The sequence below is a fragment of the Muscardinus avellanarius genome, assembly GCF_963383645.1.
Source record: "Muscardinus avellanarius genome assembly, chromosome: 15".
NCBI classification, from domain to species: Eukaryota; Metazoa; Chordata; class Mammalia; order Rodentia; family Gliridae; genus Muscardinus; species Muscardinus avellanarius.
The window spans coordinates 87,810,756-87,832,515 of record NC_137801.1 but is presented as its reverse complement, the minus strand read 5'-3'; positions in this window follow the sequence as shown (position 1 = coordinate 87,832,515).

Here is a 21,760-nt window from a genome sequence, read left to right as displayed (position 1 = left end):
AGGAGGTGTAGCTCAGAGGTAGAATGCCCCTGGGTTCCATCCCCAGACCCGCCAAAAAAAAAAAAAAAAATTAAAATGGCTGGGAGTGCAGCATGGAGGTAAAATACCCCTGAGTTCATTCAGAAGGAAAAAAGAAAAAGAAGGAAGAGGAAGAAGAGGGCACTTTAGACATATATATAAAACAGCAAGAATAAATTCAAACAGACCAACGACCAGTAAAATTCAAGTTCCCCTAAAAGGCAAAAATTCTAAAAATATAAAAAAAAGAGGGCACTCCTTACATAACGCTCAAAGGCAAAGGGCTAAACGAGCAACATGCGTGTGCCTGCCTCTCCCATCTTGTCTTCCATTAAGATGTGTGACTACAGTGCACCAATAAAAATGTTTAAAAAGACAGCACAGACAAACACCGGGAAGTAGGCACGAAACATTGGTGTTGATTTTAAACAATAGAATCCACAGGTGAAAACCAGGTAGACACAGAAAAAATATCCCTCTAACTAATCAAAAAGCCAAGTCTCTGAACCAGCGAGCAACCTTGATGCCGCATCTAACAACGGACCCCAGACTCGATGGAAAAACCACCGGAAAGGCGAGCAACTGGCCAGTCCGTCCTCCGCGGACACTCGCACTCCGCTCTCAAAACCTAAACGATTGAGCAGACTGCGAAAGAGTGAGGACTTAGGAGACTTTAAGAACACAGTAAACAGGAATTATTCAACAGAGAACTAGGTACCAAAGAAGCAGGCAATACACACGCATTTCAAACACGCAAAATCCTCACAAAAACTGGCTCCTATCAGGCTTCAAAGAAAATCCCAACAGGTTCCTCAAAGCAGAAATCTCACAGGGCACATTCCTCGGACACAATTCCATAAAATATAAATTAATAGCAAAAGGAAGCTGAATATATCCAGTTCATCAGAGAAGTTTAACACAGCCTCTAAAAAAAAAAAAACTCACAAAAACCCCAATGGACTTCTAACTAGTGTAAAACAAACAAGACGCCGCTTATTAAACCTGTACATTGCACTCAGAGGTGTTCTGGAGAAGGGCTGCTATTTTTCTTTTACTGGTTTATTGTTTTACTTTTGCAGCGCTGTAAATACAGCTCTTGTGCATGCTAGGCAAGTGCGTGTCTAATGCAAATGTTAGAAAAAATGCAAATGAGAATGGATACACTAAACTTCAACTCAAGAAAAACCAGTAAAAAAAGAAGCACAGAATTAATAAATTCAAAAGCATAAAGTTGAAATTAGAAGATACTATGGTTGCTCAGTAAAACTAAGTATGAATTCCTTAAAAATAAAATTTAAAAACTAGATAAAAGCCGGGTGTGGTGGTGCACGCTTGTCATCCCTGCGCTTGGGAGGCGGAGACAGGAGGATCACGCAGGTTCGAAGCCACACTGGCTTAAGAGACCCTGTTTCCCAATAAAAATATAAAATAGGTCTGGGAGTGTAGCCTGGAGGTAGAAGGGTTCCATCCCCAGTATCACCAAAAATAATAATAATAATAATAATAATAATAATAATAATAATAATAAATAGCTAGGTATGTTAGCACATGCCTGTAATCACAGTACTAAGGAGGCTGAGACAGGAGGAACACAGGTTCAAGGACAGTCTCAGCAAGCAGTGAGACTCTCATCATCCTAGCAAGACCTATTTCCAAATAAAAATAAAATAGGACTGGGGTGTAGCTTAGAGAAAGAATGTCCCTGTGTTCAGTCATCAGTGCCACAAAATAAAAAATAAAAACGGGTTGGGTTATAGCTCAGGATTCAATCCCTAGTACCACAAAAAAGAGGAAGAGTCAAAATCTAGAATTCAAGGGTAGGGTGTGTGTAGGCAAAAATGCAAACACTGGCATCTCAAATCAGTTGGAAATTCAGCAGCATGTCTTAGAAGCAACAGCTTCCCACCTGGGATAAATTAAGGTTCAGATCCCTACCTCACACCACACACACAGAGATGAACTGCAAGTAAATGCGTAGGGCAGAAATAAAACACAACCGTTATGAAGAAAAGACCTACATCTATTTTTCGACTATGCTCAAGAACAAACAGCCAGTTTGAAGACAGCAGTTTAGAACGAAACCTTTTCAACACACATTGCAAATAAAGAAGTAGGGTCCAAAACGCGTCATTTAATAAGAAAAAAGTCACCACTCCTATTTATTTATTTATTTATTTATTTATTTATTTATTTATTTATTTGCAGTACTAGGGATGAAACCCAGGGGCACTGCACCTCCAAGCTACTCCCCCAGTCCTGTTTTTTAGTCATTTTTAAATGTGTGTGTGGTACTGGGGCTGAAACCCAGGGGCTTTCTACCGAGCTATACTCCCAGCCCTTTTTTATTTGGAAACAGGGTCTCACTAAGTTGCTGAGTCTGGCTTCGAACCTGCGCGATCCTCCTGTCTCAGCCTCCCAAGCGCGGGGATTACAAGCGTGCGCCACCACACCCGGCTTCTTTATTTTTTGAAACAGGGTCTCACTGAGTTACGAAGGGTCTTGCTAAGTAGTCTACTCCTTTTTTATTTTTATTTATTTATTTATTTATTTATTTATTTATTTATTATTATTATTTTTATTTTATTATTTTGTGTGTGTGTGTGTGTGTGGTACTGGGAGTGGAACCCAGAGGCTTTCTACTTCTGGGCTACACTCCCAGAACTATTTTCTATTTTATTTGGAAACAGGGTCTCACTAAGTTGCTGAGAGCCTCACTAAGTAGCTGAGGCTGGCTTCGAACCTGCGCGATCCTCCTGTCTCCGCCTCCCAAGCGCAGGGATTCCAAGCGTGCGCCACCACGCCCGGCTCTACTCCTTTTTTTAATCGAGAGGCTGTGGATAGGCAATTTACAGAGAGAAATACAAACAGGCACTAGGAGTATTCTGAGTGGGGCACCTCCCCAGGGCCTGCTCCGGGGACCCGCCACCTCTGCTGGCTATGGAGAAGAGACGAGGCGAGGGAGAGGAGACCACAGCTCCTCGCTTGCGTTGGACCCTCGTGGGGATTGCAAGATCACGATGGAGGGAAAGCTCTTCAGATGCTGCTAAAAGGAATGTCCAGCACCCGAGTCAGAATCCTGAGTAAAGAGCCTCCGTCCTCCCCACACGCCGTGCCTCTGGGTTCCTGAAACTTTAGAGCTGCACAAACCCCAGCGTCCCGTCGCCATCAGCAACAGGATGGCTCTTTGTTTTGCCTCTGAGCTCACACGCCCCGCAGTGTGTCTTACCTGCAATTACTCTTGACCCACATGTCGATCAGGCACAATGTTTTTCCATGCACGATGCGCCCGGTCTTTCTTCCCAGGACAGCAACACGAAACCTCGTCAACGTCTAAGAAACCGCAGACCCAGGTTCGCCCACGGAAACACCAACCACCCCAGGGCCCCAGCTGGCTGAGCCTGGTGGACGGCTCTCAGATGCACCGCGCGCTACAGGCAACGGAGCTGGGCAGAGGAGGCACAATCTGCTAGCTGACAGTCACGAGACCATCCCGGGACTCCCGCCAAATGTCAGTGCTCACAGCGAGTCCTGTGGCTTCAGGGGCAGGACAGCCAGCCCGAGGAACCAGCTCCCAGCCTCATGAGCAACCACATTTAACCAAGCTACTTTATTAAATTGTGGTAAAAGGCATGCAACGTAGACTGCCATCGTGAGCACTTGTAAGCGTACCGTTCAATGGCGTAAAGCACCAGTCACATGGCTGGGCAGTCATCAAAGTTATTCCCCCACAGAAGTTTCCCATCATCCCACTGGACAATCACTTCCTGCTCTCCCATGCCCCCACCCTGACCTCTCTCGCCCTACTTTCTGTCTCCATGGATCTCTGCCACCTCATGTAAGCGGGGCCATACAGGATTTGTTCTTCTGTGACTGACTTCTTTTACTTGGTCAAAAGGTCCGACCATGCTGCAGCGTGCGTCAGAAGTTCTTTCCTTTTTAGGGCTGAGTAATATTCTATTGTGTGTATAGTGCGCTTTGTTCATCCATGCATCCATGGGTGAACACTGGGTTCCTCTCACCTTTTAGCTAATGGAAACCCATCCTGTCTCAAAAGGGATCCAGAAGGCTCTGCAGGCTCCTAGGAACCCATTACAAAGCTCTGCAGTGAGCTTTAGTTTCCCTAATTCACCTCAAGTCTAACCTTAATCTTTCGCAATCCATCTTACGGCCATCTCTCCCTGGTGCTCCTGAAGTCTGCCTCCGCTCCCCCACTAGCAACAGAGGACCTTGAGAGACATGTTTTCCTGAGCAAAGCAGGGAGGCTGGAGGAGCTCTGGGGAACAGCCGTGAGCTGGCACACAGAGCACTTGGCCCTGAGCCTGCTGGATCGCAGGTTCACGGCCAGTCTCAGCAACTTAGCGAGACTCTGTTTCAAAATAATTTTAAAAAAATTAAATAAAGCTGAGGTGTAGCTTGGAGGTAGAACAATCCTGGGTTCAACCCCTAGTACACACACACACGCACACACACACACACACACACACACACACACACGTGACCTTTGCCTCTCTGCCATGCTCACCAGTCCTGAGGAATGGCTGCTTGTGTAGCTTGATTATAAAATGAAAACACAGCCGGGCGTGGTGCGTGCTTGTCATCCCAGCACTCGGGAGGCTGAGACCAGAGGATCACGGTTCACAGACAGCCTCAGCTACTTAGTGAGGCCCTCTGCAACTCAGTGAGACCCTGCTTCAAAATAAAGAATAAAGCCGGGCGTGGTGGCGCACGCTTGTAATCCCTGCGCTTGGGAGGCTGAGACAGGAGGATCACGCAGGTTCAAAGCCAGCCTCAGCTACTGAGTGAGGCTCTCAGCAACCTAGTGAGACCCTGTTTCCAAATAAAAAAATATTTAAAAAGGTCTGGGAGTATAGCCCAGAGGTAGAAAGCCTCTGGGTTCCACCCCTAGTACCACAATAAAATAAAGAAAGAAAGAATAAAAATGGGGCAGGGGGTGCAGAACCCTCTAGGCTCTAACACCACGTGACATAGGTGGACAGGGGTCCCCGAGGTCAGCAGCCGCTCGGCGGGGAGCCCCCCGCGTGGAAGGCCAGTGCGCTGCGTGAGAGAGGACTTGAGCCGAAGCTGCGCCTCCTGCCACTGCCTGCCACTGGTCCAAAGGAACCAGCCACATAAGCAATGCTCAAAACGTGCCCGAGGGATCCGAGTGAAGACCCAGAACAAACGTCCTTGGCACCGGCGGGGCCAGCCTCACTCTGCAGTGGGCGACATGGCTTCTTTCCCACCTGATGAGGCCCAAGAGGACAGGGATCAAAAACCAGGAGCTGACACAGAACAGTCTGTCACTCCTCAGAATCCGACGCTGGAACCACCATCCTCATGATGAATGTGGCTTTGCCGGCTGTGATTCAGGGAACTACAAAGGAGTTCTGCCCGGCGTCAACCCCTCTGCGACGCTGCTGTTTCCTCCTGCAAAGAACAGTCATGACAGGATACAGTAGCTGTGACCCAGAAGGGCCCCGCGCGGTCCCTGCGGAGCTCAGCCTTCCCGCAGGGCTCTGCAGAGCTCCAGCACAGCTCCCTTCTCCTTTATTTTATATATATTATATACATTTATATATGTATATTTTATATATATGTATATTTTATATGTGTGTGTGTGTGTATGTATATGTGGTACTGGGGTTCCTGGAAGCCCTTCTACCTCCAGGCTACACTCCCAGACCTATTTTATATATTTTTTTGGAAACAGGGTCTCTTAAGCCAGCGCGGCTGGCTTCGAACCAGCGCGATCCTCCTGTCTCTGCTTCCCAAGCGCAGGGATTACAAGCGTGCGCCACCACGCCCGGCGTTCCCCCTCTCCTTTAAAAGTCAATGTACAGCCAGGTGTGGTGGTGCACGCTTGTAATCCCAGCATTTGGGAGGCTGAGACAGGAGGATCATGGTTCAAGGACAGCCTCAGCTGCTTAGTGAGGACCTATTTCAAAATAAGGAATAAAACATAGGGCAGAGGATGTAGCTCAGAGGTCGAATGCGCCTGGGTCCCATCCCTAGTACTTAAAAAAAAACCAAGTCCGTCTGTAATGTTGTGGTGGGTGGGCAATCAGCAATGAAAGTGGCCAAACACTCCAGCAAGTAACAAAGCGGCCAACAGGCCTAGACTGCTCCTAGTTCAACCGTGTGAGTGTGTGTGTGTGTGTGTGTGTGTGTGTGTGTGTACGTGTGTAACAAAAAGAGAATTTGGTAATGCAGAAATTAAGGAATAAAAATCATAGTACCCACAGAAAACAAATAGCAAGTGGCCAGCATAAATCACCTTCTCAGTAATTATATTAAACACAAACAAGTTGGTTTCTCCTATTAAAGGGCTAATAGTAGCAAAATGGATTGTTCTTTTTCTTTTCTTTTCTTTTTTGTGGTACTGGGGTTCCTGGAAACCCTTCTACCTCCGGGCTACACTCCCAGACCTATTTTTTTTTTTTTTTTTTTTTTTGGAAGCAGGGTCTCTTAAGCCACGGCTGGCTTGGAACCTGCGCGATCCTCCTGTCTTCGCCTCCCAAGCGCGGGGATGACAAGCGTGCACCACCACGCCCGGCATATACATAGTTTTAAAACATCCGAAAATTAATCTACTATGACGGAAGTCAGGACAGCGGCTACCCTGGAGGAACTCATGCTGGGAGGGAGGATGGGGGCCTGGAATGTCCCATGTCTGCATAGAGCTAGGTATATTTATGCTATACTAGTCTCTCCCCCTGTACAGATTGTTCCCTACGTTGTGTTAAAACTTTTACCCAGAAAAAGCCTTTGGGAAGCAAGAAAGGTCATCCAGAAACCATGCGCAGGTGTGAGTTGAAGAGGCGAGCCAGGTGAGCGTGAGGCTGAGCAGGACCCTCCCGAAGAGTCCACACCCAGACGGAGGCTCATCACGGGGCCTGGAAAAGGGGCGGCTGCCTCTCCGAGCCCTGACCTGGTCGGCTGGGAGACCCTTATCTCATGAGCCTCCTCCCATCTTTGAGCCGTCTCCAATTCCTTTCAGACAACAGGAAAGAAACATGCATATCCAGAAAGGACCAAAAAAGGTGTCTCTGAGGATGGCCAGGGGGAAATATTGACAGCTTTGGGAAGCAAAAGTGCACGGCTGGAATCCTGGCGCAGTTCTCCCACCTGGGGACGTCACCGCCCGTCAGTCAGCACGGGGGCGGGGGGGGGGGGGGCTGCCCAGGTCCCGCTGCCGGCCACGGCCTGAAGGTGCACTGACTTGTTCAGTCCCCACAACAAGGCGAAGATGCTTCTTTTACCATCAGCAGCCCCTGTGCACATAGAGGACCCTAAGCTACAAAACTGCAGGCGCCTCGGCAGCTCCCCCTGCTGGTCGTGGTGGGATTTGACCCACACCCTTCAAGCCTTCCTGTCCCCCTCTTGAGAGCCAAGGCGGGGTCTCCTCCCGGCATTACCCAGGGAGCTTCTGCAAGACCGCGTGTTTCTGGAGAAATCCAACACGCATAATCCTTGCACAGAGAAGAAAACAGACTGCGATTCCGTTTAAATTGGAACATCGCATTGCTTATGAAAAAGACAAATGTCTACCTTCTTGGGGGAAATGAGCACACGCACGAAATTGTATGAGCTAGAAGAAATGTCCTTCTTATGTCTGATTCCCAGTCTCACATCCTGCTCTTTGTTCTATAAAACCAAATGGCCGCCAGCCCTGGGACAAGGTTTCCCCTTAAAGAGAACGCTCAAAGGGCGGGCTTATCAGTAAGGAGAATCGTCTGTTGTGTTTCTAGCCACCACTCCGGCAGTGCCCGGCGATGGCCCCTCCTTGCACCAGGCCATGATGTCACAACCCTCAGAGGCAGGAGAACTGTCCCCTGCGCTGGCACAGTTCCCACGGTGCCACGGGGGGTTGGTTCTAGGTTCCCCTCAGATACCAAGACCCTAGGGCGCTCAGGTTCCTTGTAGAAAATGAAATAGGATTTCTCCCATATACGGTTTTTCTTTTCTTTTCTTTTCTTTTGTGGTACTAGGGATGAAACCCAGGGGCATTGTACCTCTGAGCTACACCCCCAGCCCTATTTTTAGTCATTTTTATTATTTATTTATTTATTTATTTATTTATTTATTTTGGTGGTACTGGGGTTCCTGGAAACCCTTCTACCTCTGGGCTACACTCCCAGACCTATTTTATACTTTTTTTTAATTTGGAAACAAGGTCTCCTAAGCCAGCACGGCTGACTTTGAACCTGCACGATCCTCCTGTCTCTGCCTCCCAAGCGTGGGGATTACAAGTGAGCGCCACCACGCCCGGCTTAGTCTTTATTTTGAAACAGGGTCTCACTGAGTTGCGAAGGGCCTTGCTAAGTAGCTGAGGCTGGCCACGAACCATGATCCTCCGGGCTCAGCCCCGAGTGCTGGGATTACAAGCGTGCGCCACCACGCCCGGCTCCTATATACTTTAAATCACACCTTGATGCCGGGCGTGGTGGGCACGCTTGTCATCCCCGCGCTTGGGAGGCGGAGACAGGAGGATCGCGCAGGTTCGTAGCCAGCCTCGCTGGTTTAAAAGACCCTGTTTCAAAAATATAAAAACAGGTCTGGGAGTGTAGCCCGGAGATAGGAGGGCTTCCAAGAACCCCAGTAACACCAAAATTAAAAAAATTTTAAAAAAAAATCACACCTTGATAACTTGTAAAACTCACAGCGTAAATCTCATGCAAATGGTCGTTATGCTATAGTGTTGAGAAGTAATGGCGGGAGAGGAGTCCGCACACACTCAGCACAGACACGGTCTTCCCCCGAGTTCTTTCAATCCACAGCAGCTGGACCCTTGGACGCAGAGGGCTCGCCATCCTGCTGAAGCCCCCCCTCTCTCCCCTCTCTCCCCACTACCCGGAGCACTCCAAAAGGAAACTGTAGGGCGGGGTTCACGTGGACATTTCTTGCTGCTTTGAGGGGCCAGGATGTGGCGCTCAGGTGTAAGCTGGCCCTGGGTGGCCGCATTGGAAAGGTCCCACAGGCTGCTGCTTTTCCAGGAGTCCACATCTTTACTTACAGGAACCTGTCCACGTCCCCAGAAGTGGTGAGGAAAGGAAGACATCCACAGGCTGGAGCCTGTTCCAGGTCACTTGGGCCGTGGTTAACAAGCCCGCTATTTGTGAGCGTAAGTCAGCTAACGCCTCCCTCAAGCTACTCTCCCCTCTTTACGACCAGTGGAGCCAGCTCCTTCAAAACCCACGGCCACCAACAGAGTCGCCCCTTTTTATGCTAAGGCTGGAAGCGCTCGATTCCACAAAGGCAGGAAGGAAATGTACAGGGGTGACACGGTTGTCCGTGTGCAGGCTGGGGATGCTGTGCCCAAGGGAAAGGTCTCTGTCGTCTCCCGGCCACGTCCTCGGGCAGGAGCGTGGGCCTCACGTGAGCACCACCGCTGCTCCCTTCCACATCAGCCTACAAAACCACGTCTCAACCGCAGCAGTGGAGAGTTTTGTAGGGAGAGAAAACGCCTCCTCCCCAAAAACGTGAGACACCGAAGGAAGCAACTATCGATGATTCTAGGAATCGCAGTATCGCATTATCAGGTGCACGCCGCAGCCTGACGCGCGCCACACAAAGCTCCAGCCACCTCCGCCTGAAGCCGGAGGGGAAGGCAAATCGCACCTCCATCTGCAGGACGTCTCCCTCTGCTCAGCACCCCAAGAACCTGCACCCCCGTGACCCAAGCCAGCATCAAACTCTGTGGCAACTGGGGAAACATAACACCTAGGTAGAACAGGCAGCTAGGTGCTGAAGACCCTGCCTTAAAAAGAGGCTTGGAGCAGGGCGTGGTGGGCACGCTTGTAATCTCAGGACTCGGGAGGCTGACCCCAGAGGATCTCAGTTCGTGGACAGCCTCAGCTACTTAGCAAGGCCCTTCGCAACTCAGTGACACCGTGTTTCAAGCTGGGGTGTAGCTCAGAGGTACAATGTCCTGGGTTCCATCCCCAATTACGAAAAAAAAAAAAAAATACGTTTGGATTGCTGGGTAGTGCACATTTGTAATCCCAGTACTCGGGAGGCTGAGACTGGAGGATCACGGGCTTGAGGCTAGACTTAGCAACTTAGTGCAACCCAGATTCAAAAACATAACAGCCGGGCAGGGTGGTGCGTGCTTGTAATCCCAGCATTCCAGAGGCTGAGACTGGAGGATCGCGGTTCGAGGACAGCCTCCGCTACTTAGTGAGGCCCTTTGCAACTCAGTGAGACCCTGTTTCAAAATAAAGAATAAAAAATAGGGCAGGGGGTGGAGCTTGGAGGTCAAATGTCCCTGGGTTCCATCCCCAGACCTGCAAAATAAATAAATAAATAAATAAATAGGCCTGGGGGTGTAGCTCACAGATAGGAGGCCCCTGGGTCCAAACCATGGGGCCACAAATTCTATAATAAAATTCATAAACAGGCTCGGAGCGTGCTGTGCCTGCAGGCTGGGTTCTTCTAGAGATCGTTGAGCAACACAGAAAGGGCGCCCTCTGCAGGCACCGGGGAGGCCAGCGCCTCGCAGGGGTCCTGGGCCTCCAGCCTCACCTTTCCTGTAACCTAGGGCTACCTGGGCCTACCTACTGGGCTGGCGTGAGATTGGCATAAATTAGCATGGGAAGCCTCCTTCAGCGACCACACTGAGCCCCAGACACATTCCAGCCACGGATGGAGCTGGATGGCGGCAGAGGGCTGCCCAGGGGTCTCCAGGGTCCTATGGACGCCCTGCCCACCCTCCTGGCCTTTACTCTAGGCAGGAAGACCCGCCTCTGCTGTCACTCCCATGCAGCGCCGGCCCTTAGTGGATCTCTGTGAATAAAGGCTCAGCTAATCTCTCAATGAAAAGAAGAGTGCTCAGAACACACAGGGCGCGCTCCCGGGCTGGGCCGCCTGCGACCCCAAGGCCTTCCTGGCCAGCGGGCAGCGTCCCGGCTTCTCTCTGAAATATCTTTGCCCTTCTCATATCTGCTTCAGCTCAACTGTCGTAAGCTCGAGTTTGGTTTTCTCACAAAGGAAAGCTGAGCCAGTCATCCTGAGGGGGTGTTTTGAGTTTTTACCCTAATCTGATCAATACGTGTTATATAACATCAAAACTACACGCTTCAGAGTAAAACGAAAAAAGAAAGCCCAAGGCTGCCGCCGCCAGGACCTAACCCAGGAGCATTCCACCTCTGAGCTGCGCCCCAGCCCTTTTTATTTTTATTTAATATCATTTGTGGTGCTAGGGATTGAACCCGGGGGCATTCTACTTCTGAGCTAGACCCACAGCCCTTTTTTTTTTATTATTTTTTGGTGGTACTAGGGGTGGAACCCAGAGGCTTTCTACCTCTGGGCTATACTCCCAGAACTTTTTTATATTTGGAAACAGGGTGTCACTAAGTTGCTGAAAGCCTCACTAAGTAGCCGAGGCTGGCTTTGAACCCCTGCGATCCTCCTGTCTCAGCCTCCCAAGCGCGGGGATGACAAGCGTGCGCCACCACGCCCGGCTCCCACGGCCCTTTTTTATTTTGAAACAGGGTCTAAGCTGCTGAGGCTGGCCTTGAACTTGCGATCTCCTGTCTCAGCCTCTGCAGTAGTGGGATTGCAGGTGTGCACCACCATGCCCAACTAAAAAGTTTCTTTTCAAGCCCCTTGTTTCCCAAGGGTGTTCGGCGGGTGAAGGGCGCACACACTGAACACCTTTTAGAACCCGGCCTGCTCTCTCCCCTCCTCGGCAACGCCCACGGCTCTGCCTACTGAGTAAATTGCTGTCCTGGGACTCTGTCTCCTTTGTCTTCTTTAAACCTCTACCAACCGCGGGGGTCACCGGGTCGTCATCAGTGACGTCACAGCTTGGACCCAGACTCCACAGGGGCAGATCTGACCCAGCCCTTCATAGGAAGCCCGAAAGCACAGACATCCCAGCCGGGCTTGTTTCATGGATGGCGAGAAGGGGAAAGAAAGGAGGGGGACAGAAAAAGGTCTCTCTCCTGGGGAAGCATAAAACAGCAAGGTGTGCCGCTCAGAGGAGGAAAAAAGAGGGCGGCCTTTGCTCCTGCCTCCACGCTCGGATCAGTCCAGGGCTCCTCTCCTAAAAGGCAAGGAAATTCTGGGGCGTCCCAGGCAAGGATGCTCTCGGGGCTCCCAGGCCAGCATGGAGAGGGAGCTGCTCGCTCCTGGCTCCAGACACCAGGCCTGGGCTGCCCTCCGCTCCCCAGCCAGGGCTCCTCAAAGCCATGGGCAAAGACGTCTGCTAAATCTATACAGCCAGAGGCCACTGGTCTCAACCCCACCTTCCCCCACTCCTGCGCTGGCTCACGAGTTCTCTGACAAGATCCAGCACCCTCCCACAGCCCTGCCCTGATCTCGGGACCGCCCGCCACGGCCTTCTCACTTCTGCTCTGTGACATCTTATTTGAAGCTTTCTTTATTATCAGCCACAAGGCAAAGGGCCAAATGGTTACTTCACAGAGCGCGCCATCACCACCACGGCCCTGGGGCCACCCTGGGATCATCCCACACTCCTGGTCAAAAAGGGGCCAGGATGCCCGTGGCCAGCCCCGCGCCTGGCAGAGGGCATGTGTCTGTCCTCCAGGAGAGCAAGAGAAAATCTCTCTCCTCCTCTCTTTCTCTCCTCTCCAACACTCCCTCCTCCTCCAACAGAAGTGAACAGAAGGCTCTGTGGTCAGCAGTGCACCGACACCCACGTCTCCACACCACGCCCACACGCGTTGCCCCGCTGCAGACTAGCGATCGCCATCTTCCTTCTCAGACAGGAGCTTCCCGAATCCACACAGCCTCAGCCACGTCATGGAGCGTTTATCCTGCGTGGGCCCGGGCTTTGCATCCATTGTCGCCTTACACACCACAAGGCCGGTGCTGTTGGTGCGCGCCTTCCAGATGAGGAGACTGGAGCTGGGAGAAGCAGAGAGGACTTCCTGGGACCTGCAGTGACGGCCAGTCGGCGGCAGAGCCAGCTCCTACCCATAAGCAGAGCCTCCTCCTGGCTCCCGCCTGGGGCTTCCCCGGGTGCAGTCTTCCAGGCAACAGATCCTGACCATGGGGAGGGGGCATGAGGAGAGAGGCGCTGTGTCTCTAAGCTCCACCCCAGTCCCTCCCCTCTAATGGTCTCCCTTAACGATGGAGTTAGAGTCAGCAGGCCCCCCTTAATCTTCATACCCTGACCGCCCTCAACCTCTGCGCCCCAATGTCCTTACTGGGCAAATGAAAATCACAAAGGTCCTCCTCCCCGGGAGGGGGCAGTGGGACAGGTGTGGGAAGCGTGGACACGGGGCCGGGCACACAGTGAATGCTCAATAAACAGCACCCGTGGTCAGGCCGGATCGTCTGTTCCATGACGAGCTGCAAAAATAAGTCAGGGCCGTCTGCGTGGATCCTCTCGCTTTACCTGAGAACCCTGAAGTCCGATAAGTAGAGAAGTGTTTCCCACCGGCCTGCAGGAACAGTGTAGGTACAAGTGGCTCCCCGGGCCCAGTGCTCGCTGGTGGCCAAGCCGTCCCAGGCCTGTAGCTGGGCTTCAGTCCTGTGCAGGAGGACGACTGAGGCCTCCTCCCAGGCCCCTCCTGTGCCTGGGGTCCAGCCCACCCCTTCCCTCCATGTTCAAAGCCACACAGCTGCCTTCTCTCCCACACTGCCTCTGCGTGCAGGCTGCAGGCTTCCAGGGTCTGTCCCATATACAGCCTAATTGCTGGGTGCAGCGTATGGGCCCAATAAATACGTGTTCGATTGACCCACAGACCCATAAATAGAAGTAACTCGTGATTTCTATGAATAGGGCATCGAAGCCACTAATAACAGCTGGGTAACATCGGTCGCTCTGGCAGACAGCGTGCAAGGCTGAGCCAGGCTCCAGCCCCTGAATCCTCTCCAGAACACGACTGTCGACAGTATCCTGTTTCCCATTTTGCACTAGAGAGAAAGAGCTTCAGAGAGGTCAGCAGCATCCCTGAGGTGACGTAATTAGTCATTAGCACAGCCAGGACTCAGCTCATGCCAGGCCTTGGCTGCCATGCCCGGCGAGCAGCTGCCTTGCCTCAGCTCCGTCCGGCCCGCGCCGCCTGCCCTGGGAGGTCAGGGGACTGCAGGAGGTCCCCTGAGCTACCAGGCCCAGCCGACTCAGAATGGCTCTAGCATCCTACCACTTCGAGACCGCGTTCTGCCAAGAGAGACGCAGCGCAGGAGACTCGGGTCTTGAGATGGATGTGACCCGCCCGTGCTTCCTGGCAGCCCACGCAGAGCCCTGGGTGTTCGCGGGTGGAGGAGGAAGGAGTCGTCCCTCAGGGACGGTCACTTCTAAGCTTCGCTTTAGTTCATTGGTGGAGGCTGTTCTGCGCTTTTGACAGCCACATCCGATGTTTGGACAGAAGCTAGCTTTGAATCACGGGCGCCGGCTGTTAGAAGAAACTTACGATGCTGTCTGCGCTGGCTGAGGCCTCAAAGCCCAGCCCGTCTGTCCTTTGCCGCCATAGGAAGGCCCTCCTTACACTGTTCAGAGCTTCGTCCTGCCCTCGTGACCCAGGCCGCCTATGTGCGAGCCCAAGCAGGACCTAAGTCCACACCTGCTCCTCCTCCTACAGGTATTCCCACCTGGAGAACAGACCCCCACGGGACTGCCTTCACTGTGCTGGGGCAGAACAGACCCCGGGGGGTGGGGAAGCAGAGTCACCTCTTCCTAGGGAAGGGAGCCCGAGCAGTCTGGCCATTGTTAGAGTTCCCAGACTTCCTGTCCAGGACGAGAGCAAGAGACAGATCCTTCTGGAAGCCACAGCAAGGGCAGGGCGGGCTCAGGGCCTACACGTGTTATTCATGCAAAACAAGCCATTCACCGACTGGCTCCTGGTGATCAGGCTCCTGCCGTGGAAGGCGCCCTGACTCGTCGCCAGAGGCCGCAGCAGTCCCCAGGACACCCAGACAGGGTGCAGGCAGAGGAGCGATTCCTGCCCAGGACTGCCAAACTCCAAGCTGTCACATCCTCCCAACCCCGATGAAGCGGCCAGATGCAAGCTTAGGGAGGAACGGGAGAAATGCAAATACAATCCAAACACAAAGCTGAGGTTGAAAGTCATTCCTTTAGAGGCGTGGCCCTTGTTTTATGTACTGATGGGTCCCAGCCTCTAACACTTCCTGTACAAGAAACTTGCTCAGGAGTGGTGATTGAATCTATTGTCGGCCTTCTTACAGCTATAACCTAAAAGACTGGCCACCTGACGTAGAGAAAAAAAGACGTATTCTCTTACAGTTTGGGGTTCAGGCTGTGTCAGGTGAGAGACCGCGGATCTCAGAGCATGGCGGCAGGAGGCGCGGAGAGGGCGAGACAGGGGCTGCGCTCCTCACATCATGGAGGCCGGCCCTCCCTCCTCCTCTCCCCTGAACACCACCTGCAGCACCTCCATCCCCCAGGCTCATCCTCCCCTCTGCCTCCCAGGCTTCCTCCTCTGCTGCAGCCTTAGGCATCACCTCCACATGGCGTCTGTGGAGCTGGCTTCACACTGCCCCACGGATGGCGCTGGCTACCGCTCACATCACCCCGGCTCGGGGTGTCCGCTCCCCTCTACCGGTGAGCCCCAGATCATCCACTGATGGGATGGAGTCAAGACCCCCTCAATGGATACCAGTCAAGCACTTGGCACCGACTGCTTGATTGGTTCAGGCATTTATCCTCTGAGAGGCAAGAGAAACAAGAGGGAGGAAAGACCAACTTGTCAACAACTCCAAAGGAGGAGCCCAGCGGAGCTGCCAGATTAAGCCAGCTTCCCGTCCACTCATCCGCTGGACAGCTGGGCGGATGGATCCCTCCTCTAGTAATTGCTCTGGTCTAATTTCCATCTTGAGTTGACTCTCGGGCAGGATGAAAGGTAGAGATTTAACAGATGAATGGATTCCAAAATTATGGGATATATACATAATGGAATTCTACCTAGCAACAGAGAGAAAAAAATGTCATTTGCAAGAACATGGATGGGCTTGGAGAACATTATGTTAAGTGAGGTTAGCCAGTCCCAGAAAGTGAAGGGTCATATTCTCCTCTCATGTGTGGAAGCTAGAGAGTGATCTGACACCAGAGGGGCTCCAGATAACGGAGGAGACGCTCCCGTGGAGCCAGGGAGGGGTCATGGAGCCAGGGAGGGGGTCGTGGAGCCAGGGAGGGGGTCGTGGAGCCAGGGAGGGAGTCGTGGAGCCAGGGAGGGGGTCGTGGAGCCAGGGAGGGGGTCGTGGAGCCAGGGAGGGGGTCGTGGAGCCAGGGAGGGGGTCGTGGAGCCAGGGAGGGGGTCAAGGGGAAGGATCAATAAAGGATCACTACTACCCTCAGCTTTGTGTACACATGTTGAGTACCAGTGCCAATCTCCATACCCTGTGTGGGAAGGAGGGAACGGGAGGGTCCGGGGAGAGCCCGCCGACGCTCTGTGCATGGATGTCACCATCACTGCGATTACATGATGGTGTGAGGCTGTAATGCGACAATAAAGGTATATTTTTTTAAAGGGTAAGATATGGGCTTTCCCAGCACCAGATGCCTGGGCCCCTGGCTGACGGCACTGCATTTAGGAGATGGGAAAGGTAAGTGATGTTGGTTGTGAGGAGGTGAAAAGGAAGTAGGCAGATAGGGAAGAGGCCTCCACAGACAAAACCTTAATTTCCTGAGGGGCCACGAATATCAGCTCTTCCAAGGTTCAGAGATAAGAACGACCAAAGCGTCACAAAACCATCTGTTTACTAATCAACAAACCCAGGAGACATCACCGGAGCAAGTCTGACACTCCTACTGAAAGGAGACCCCTCAAGGACATGCAAATACCCTATGCAGATTCTGAGAGCTGCTTCCCAGAATCCCAAACTCCAAGCAATAGAGGACAGGCAGACATATATAAACCCCTAGCGCAGCCACCAAGATTTTGGGAACCCCTCCCCTTTGGGGAGCTTCTCTCTCTCTCACAAGTCGCGCTAGCTTTGAGAGAATGAGGAGTGCAATTGAAGGCACTTGGCCCGGGATACTCTCGGGTAGTGACCTGAAGGCCTCCACTGGACATCAAGGCCGACCAGGGCCCCTAGGGGTGACCTGCACTTTCTTTCTGGCAAATCACATGGACTCTGGGAGAAAGCAGCCTGCAACTGAAGGCATGTGGCTTGGGCTACCCTCAAGTATTGTCCTGAAGGCAGCGGCTGGACATCAGAGACCCAGTAGCCCTTAGGGGTGTTCTGCCACTTTCCCTATTCCTTTCTGGCAGATCGTGTGGACTCTGGGAGAAAGCAGCCTGCAACTGAAGGCATTCGGCTTGGGATACCCTCACGTATCCTCCTGAAGGCAGCGGCTGGACTCCAGAGTTCCAGCAGCCCCTTGGGGGTGTTCGGCCACTTTTCCCCACTCCCTGCTGCTTCCAATAAACCTTTTACTCCCCTTCCTGCTGTCTGCGGGTGTCATTCTTTGCCCACCGTAGACAAGAACCCGGCAAGGAAATGCCGGGTTTCTTCTCAAGAACCCCCGTTTCAGTTGGTCGTATGGGGTTTATAAACCCATCCCTGAAAAAGTCCAAAGTCTCGTCATTTCAGGATGGGGGGGGGGTCTTCCTGAAGTGGGGGAACCTCTGAAAGGAGACCTTCAGAGGGGTGTGTGCGCGCGTGTGTGTCTGTGTGTGTGTGTGTGTGACTGGAACTTAAACCCAGGAGCATTCTACCTCCAAGCTGTTGGAGCCCTTTTTAATTTTTGTTTTGAAACAGGGCCATGCTAAATTGCTGAAGCTGGGCTTGAACCTGAGACCTCCCAAGTACTGGGATCACAGGCGCGCGCCACCACGCCTGGCTGCCTTCAGAGTCCTCAAGGGCGGATCTCAGCCAGGCGGAACTCCCTGGTGCCTGGAGCTGGTTAGCACAGAAGAATGAGATGTGCTCTGGGCGCTTGTGCGAAGTGCTGTCCCCGGCGAGACTGGGCAGTGACACTGAATAGTGAGCGTATCCTTGTTAGCGAAGCGACTGATATTCTCCCTTCAAAACCTGAATGTTTAACCAGAAGGAAATCAACAAGCAGCCTGTGACAACGTGCTGCCATCCCCACTGACCAGAGGGAGCCCGAGTGGTTAACCAAAAACGTTCAAACCATATTTTCCCCACTAGGCTAACCAGAAAATCATAAACATCATGCTTAAATACTACCGTCGCCTCTACCAGGTACAGTTACGTTAAGAAAACAATAGTTTTTTCCTAAACACGTGGTCCTAAGCTTTTTCCGATGAGAAAAAGGGAATGACCTAGTTTTACCTTTTAAAAAATGACCTTTAAGCCGGGGGCAGTGGCATACGCTGTAATCCCGGTACTTGGGAGGCTGACACAGGGGAACCACAGGTTTGAGGCTAACCTCAGCAACTTAGAGAGGCCCTATTTCAAAATAAAAAATAAAAAGAGTGGGGATTTAGTTCAGAGGTAGAATGCCCCTAGGTTCGTTCAATCCCCAGAACCAAAGAGAAAAGAGACTTTCAGGTCAGAGAAACTATGCCTTTTAGATTCCCAGCCCGCAACGTGTGACAATCCTACCCATAAGGAGTATATAAGAAATGGATCCCACCGTCCGTTTGCACGGCCGCCCTCCCCCCGGGTTCCTATTGTGACTCTATTCATTTGAATGGCTCAATCAGCACACACCTAACACTTTAAAACCACACCCACATGTCGCTTACAGTCCCTGGGCTCCTAAGTGTGGATGGAGCGGGCTGGATGCTCTGTTGAACAAAACACGGTGGGAGGAATTCCTCCTAGAAACTCAAGTGAGATTCTGCCAAGCCCATCCAGGTTGGAGGGTGAGCAGGTGGCAGGACCGAGGTTCCCTACAGGACTCTGCAATGCCCCTTGTCTTCCAAGCTTCCAGGGAAGACCTTCCTCAATCCCGGGATCACCCGCACCAGGAAGAGCCAGCCTCCTCTGCAACCTGCTTGTGCAAGGCCCAGTATTAAAGTCTCATCCGCACCGCAGACCAGCAAATGGTGCTCTCAGGACAACTGCAGGCGGTCCAGGTGGGCCTGGTGGGTCTCATCAGTGCTCACTGCTCTTAGAAGGAGTTCTGGGCCGTCAAAACCCTCCCTACTGGCTGGGCGTGGTGGTCCACACCTGGAAAACCTGGAAGACTGAGACAGGATGATCGCAGGTTCAAGGTCAGCCTCAGCAACCTAGCAAGGCCCTGTTTCAAAGCAAAAAATAAAAAATAAAAAGGGCTGGGGAGAGGGGGTAACTCAGAGGTAGGGTGCAGTCTCCAGTGAAAGAAGAAAGAAAGAAAGAAAGAAAGAAAGAAAGAAAGAAAGAAAGAAAGAAAGAGGAAACGGCCAAAAACCTACTTTCCTTTCTCCATCCTCCTACCATATAGACACATAGAAGTCACCATCTGTAAGAAATAGATCATCTTTTCTAGGGAGCAGCAAACTACTTAAAACGTACTTCTTTCCCTTTTGTAAGCGGAGCTTACGCACCCACGGTAGCTGCATGTGGTGAGCCGCCATTGAAAGATGGCGCCGGCTTCCTGCCTCTGAGCTTGATTAGGCACATGGCTGTGCAGGAAGCAACTCCATATTTGGAGGCTAGGGTTGCGTAACACATGACGTGGTGGTGACCTGACGAGCGTGAGCCAGTGAGTGAGTGAGATGTGGCAAGAAGTGATTGGGAGAGTTAATGTTTAGAATGCCCTGCGCGAGGCAGATCTTCGCCATTCCGCCATTACTAGTATCCTGAATAAACGGCTTGCAAGAAGAGCTTCGTGTCGTGTCTTAATCGCTGGTCGAGGGACGCGACAGCTGCAGCCTCTGCTCTGTGACCGGGCACACCGCGGCTGCACGGCAGAGTCTCCCAGGAGTCCGCTGTCTTAGCCATGGGGTCTCCAGTTGACCAGATTCTTCTAGAGCCTTAAACTTTCTGCCCAAACTCCCACCTTCCCAGCACCAAGCCAAGCGCCGCAGAGTGGGCTTTAAACTTTGCTGCCTTGTCAAAACTTTATTTCAGAATCTCTGTCTCTCTTAGAGAACAGCCAATGGTACAGACTTGGGAACCCAAGCCCCCACCAATCAGGGTGAGGGGCGGGGTCGCTTCGGGCATAACAGTAACCACCTGCTTGGTGTACTTGCTTATCCAACCTGCTGCGCACCCTTTGCAGGAGTACATTGCCCTCCAATTACTTTCAATGTCATGAGGTTTTGTTTTTTCATTGTTTGTTTGTTTGTTGTTTATTTATTTTGCGGTACTAAGGATGGAACCCAGGGCATTCTACCTCTGAACGACACCCTCAGCCCTATATTTTATTCTTTATTTGGAAACAGGGTCTGAGTTGCAAAGGACCTAAGTAGCTGAGGCTGTCCTCAAACCTGGATCCTCCCATCTCAGCCTCCTGAGTGCTGGGATCGGGAGCGTGCGCGCCACGCCCGGCTTGTCCTGAGTTCTTATTTGCAGCTTCCCTGGAGTCTCTTTCTAACACCTTCCACGAGGAACAGGCCCTCACCACACACCTAGGCTGCAGATGTCTTCATCTTACACTTTTCAGACTGCAGGAGCGTGAGAAATACATTTCTTTTATTTGTAAATGGCACACGCTACGGCGTTTTTGTTATCGCAGCCCAGACTGACTGAGATGCCCGGCCAAGAACTCTCTCTGTGCCAGCAGTGGTTCCCTAAAATTGCTCTCATTTTCTGCACGTGGGCCCTAAGCTGGCCACTAGGGAGAGGAGCGCTGATATGGCCTGGGTGGTGGATGGGTCCACTCTGGGTCGGAAGATGGAGAGCTCTGTGGAAGCTCTTGTCCCTCCAACTCACAATTCACGGGCCATTCTGGTCACATTCCCCACCCCTGCCCCAGCCACAAAGGAAGCACTAGCCACGCCGGGAAGGGAGGCCGTCGGTGAGGTGACCCACGACCCTCCAGCCACTGCTGAGAAGGATGAGCAGAGTCTGTGGGGGTCAGAAGCTCCCAGCCTCTGTTGGCCAGAATGTTCTCAAGCACTCGGAGATGACCGGCAGGAATGGAGGGGCCCAGAACCTCTCTCCAAGGAAGATTTTCTGGAAGATACCCAGGATGACACAGGAGGACGGTGGCCTCAGCTCCCGGCGAGCCCTGGCCTGTTCCCGCTCGACACTCACCCCTGTGTCGTCCACTGAGGGGGGCCTGAGGGGGCCTCACCTGGCTCCGCTTCTCTCAGGAGACATAGGGCTTCGCTAGCAGAACTTGGATCTGCCGTGCTGGGGAGGCCCTGTGGGGGAGAGGCCGCCCCGGGCCAGGAGGCCCCAGAACCTGGGTCCGCAGGTTCCTTGCCTGCAGAGCCACACTCACGCTGCCGTGGGCGCTGAGCCAGGGCCCCTGTGCCGGTCTCAGGACTTTCACCACCCAGGGGCTTGGCCATGAGCAAGTCACCCAACCAGCCGCTGCCTCCATCTCTTCTGTGTGGCCTGAGGACCTCAAAGTCTCTCTGCCCCAGGAGCAAAGTGAGAGGTGAGGACCAATAGTCAGCGGTGGAGAGTTGAAGGGTGTGCAGGTACAGCCTCTGCTGTCCAAACCCTGCCTGTGGGGACTCGTGCCGCCACACCTGAGGACTGCGGGCAGGCTGCCTTTCCTCCCGGTCCAGCGTCTCACTACCTGCCTGGATCAGAAGCGTGGCCAGCTTGTATCAGGGCCCCCACGTCTGTGAGGTGGGATCCGGGTTCCTGACTGGGGTCTTTTCATGGATAGAACTGGGTTTGGGTCCTGGCTTTGCTCCCAAACCCTTCAAAGGACACTAACACTGGCTGGTGGCTGCATGTCCCAGCT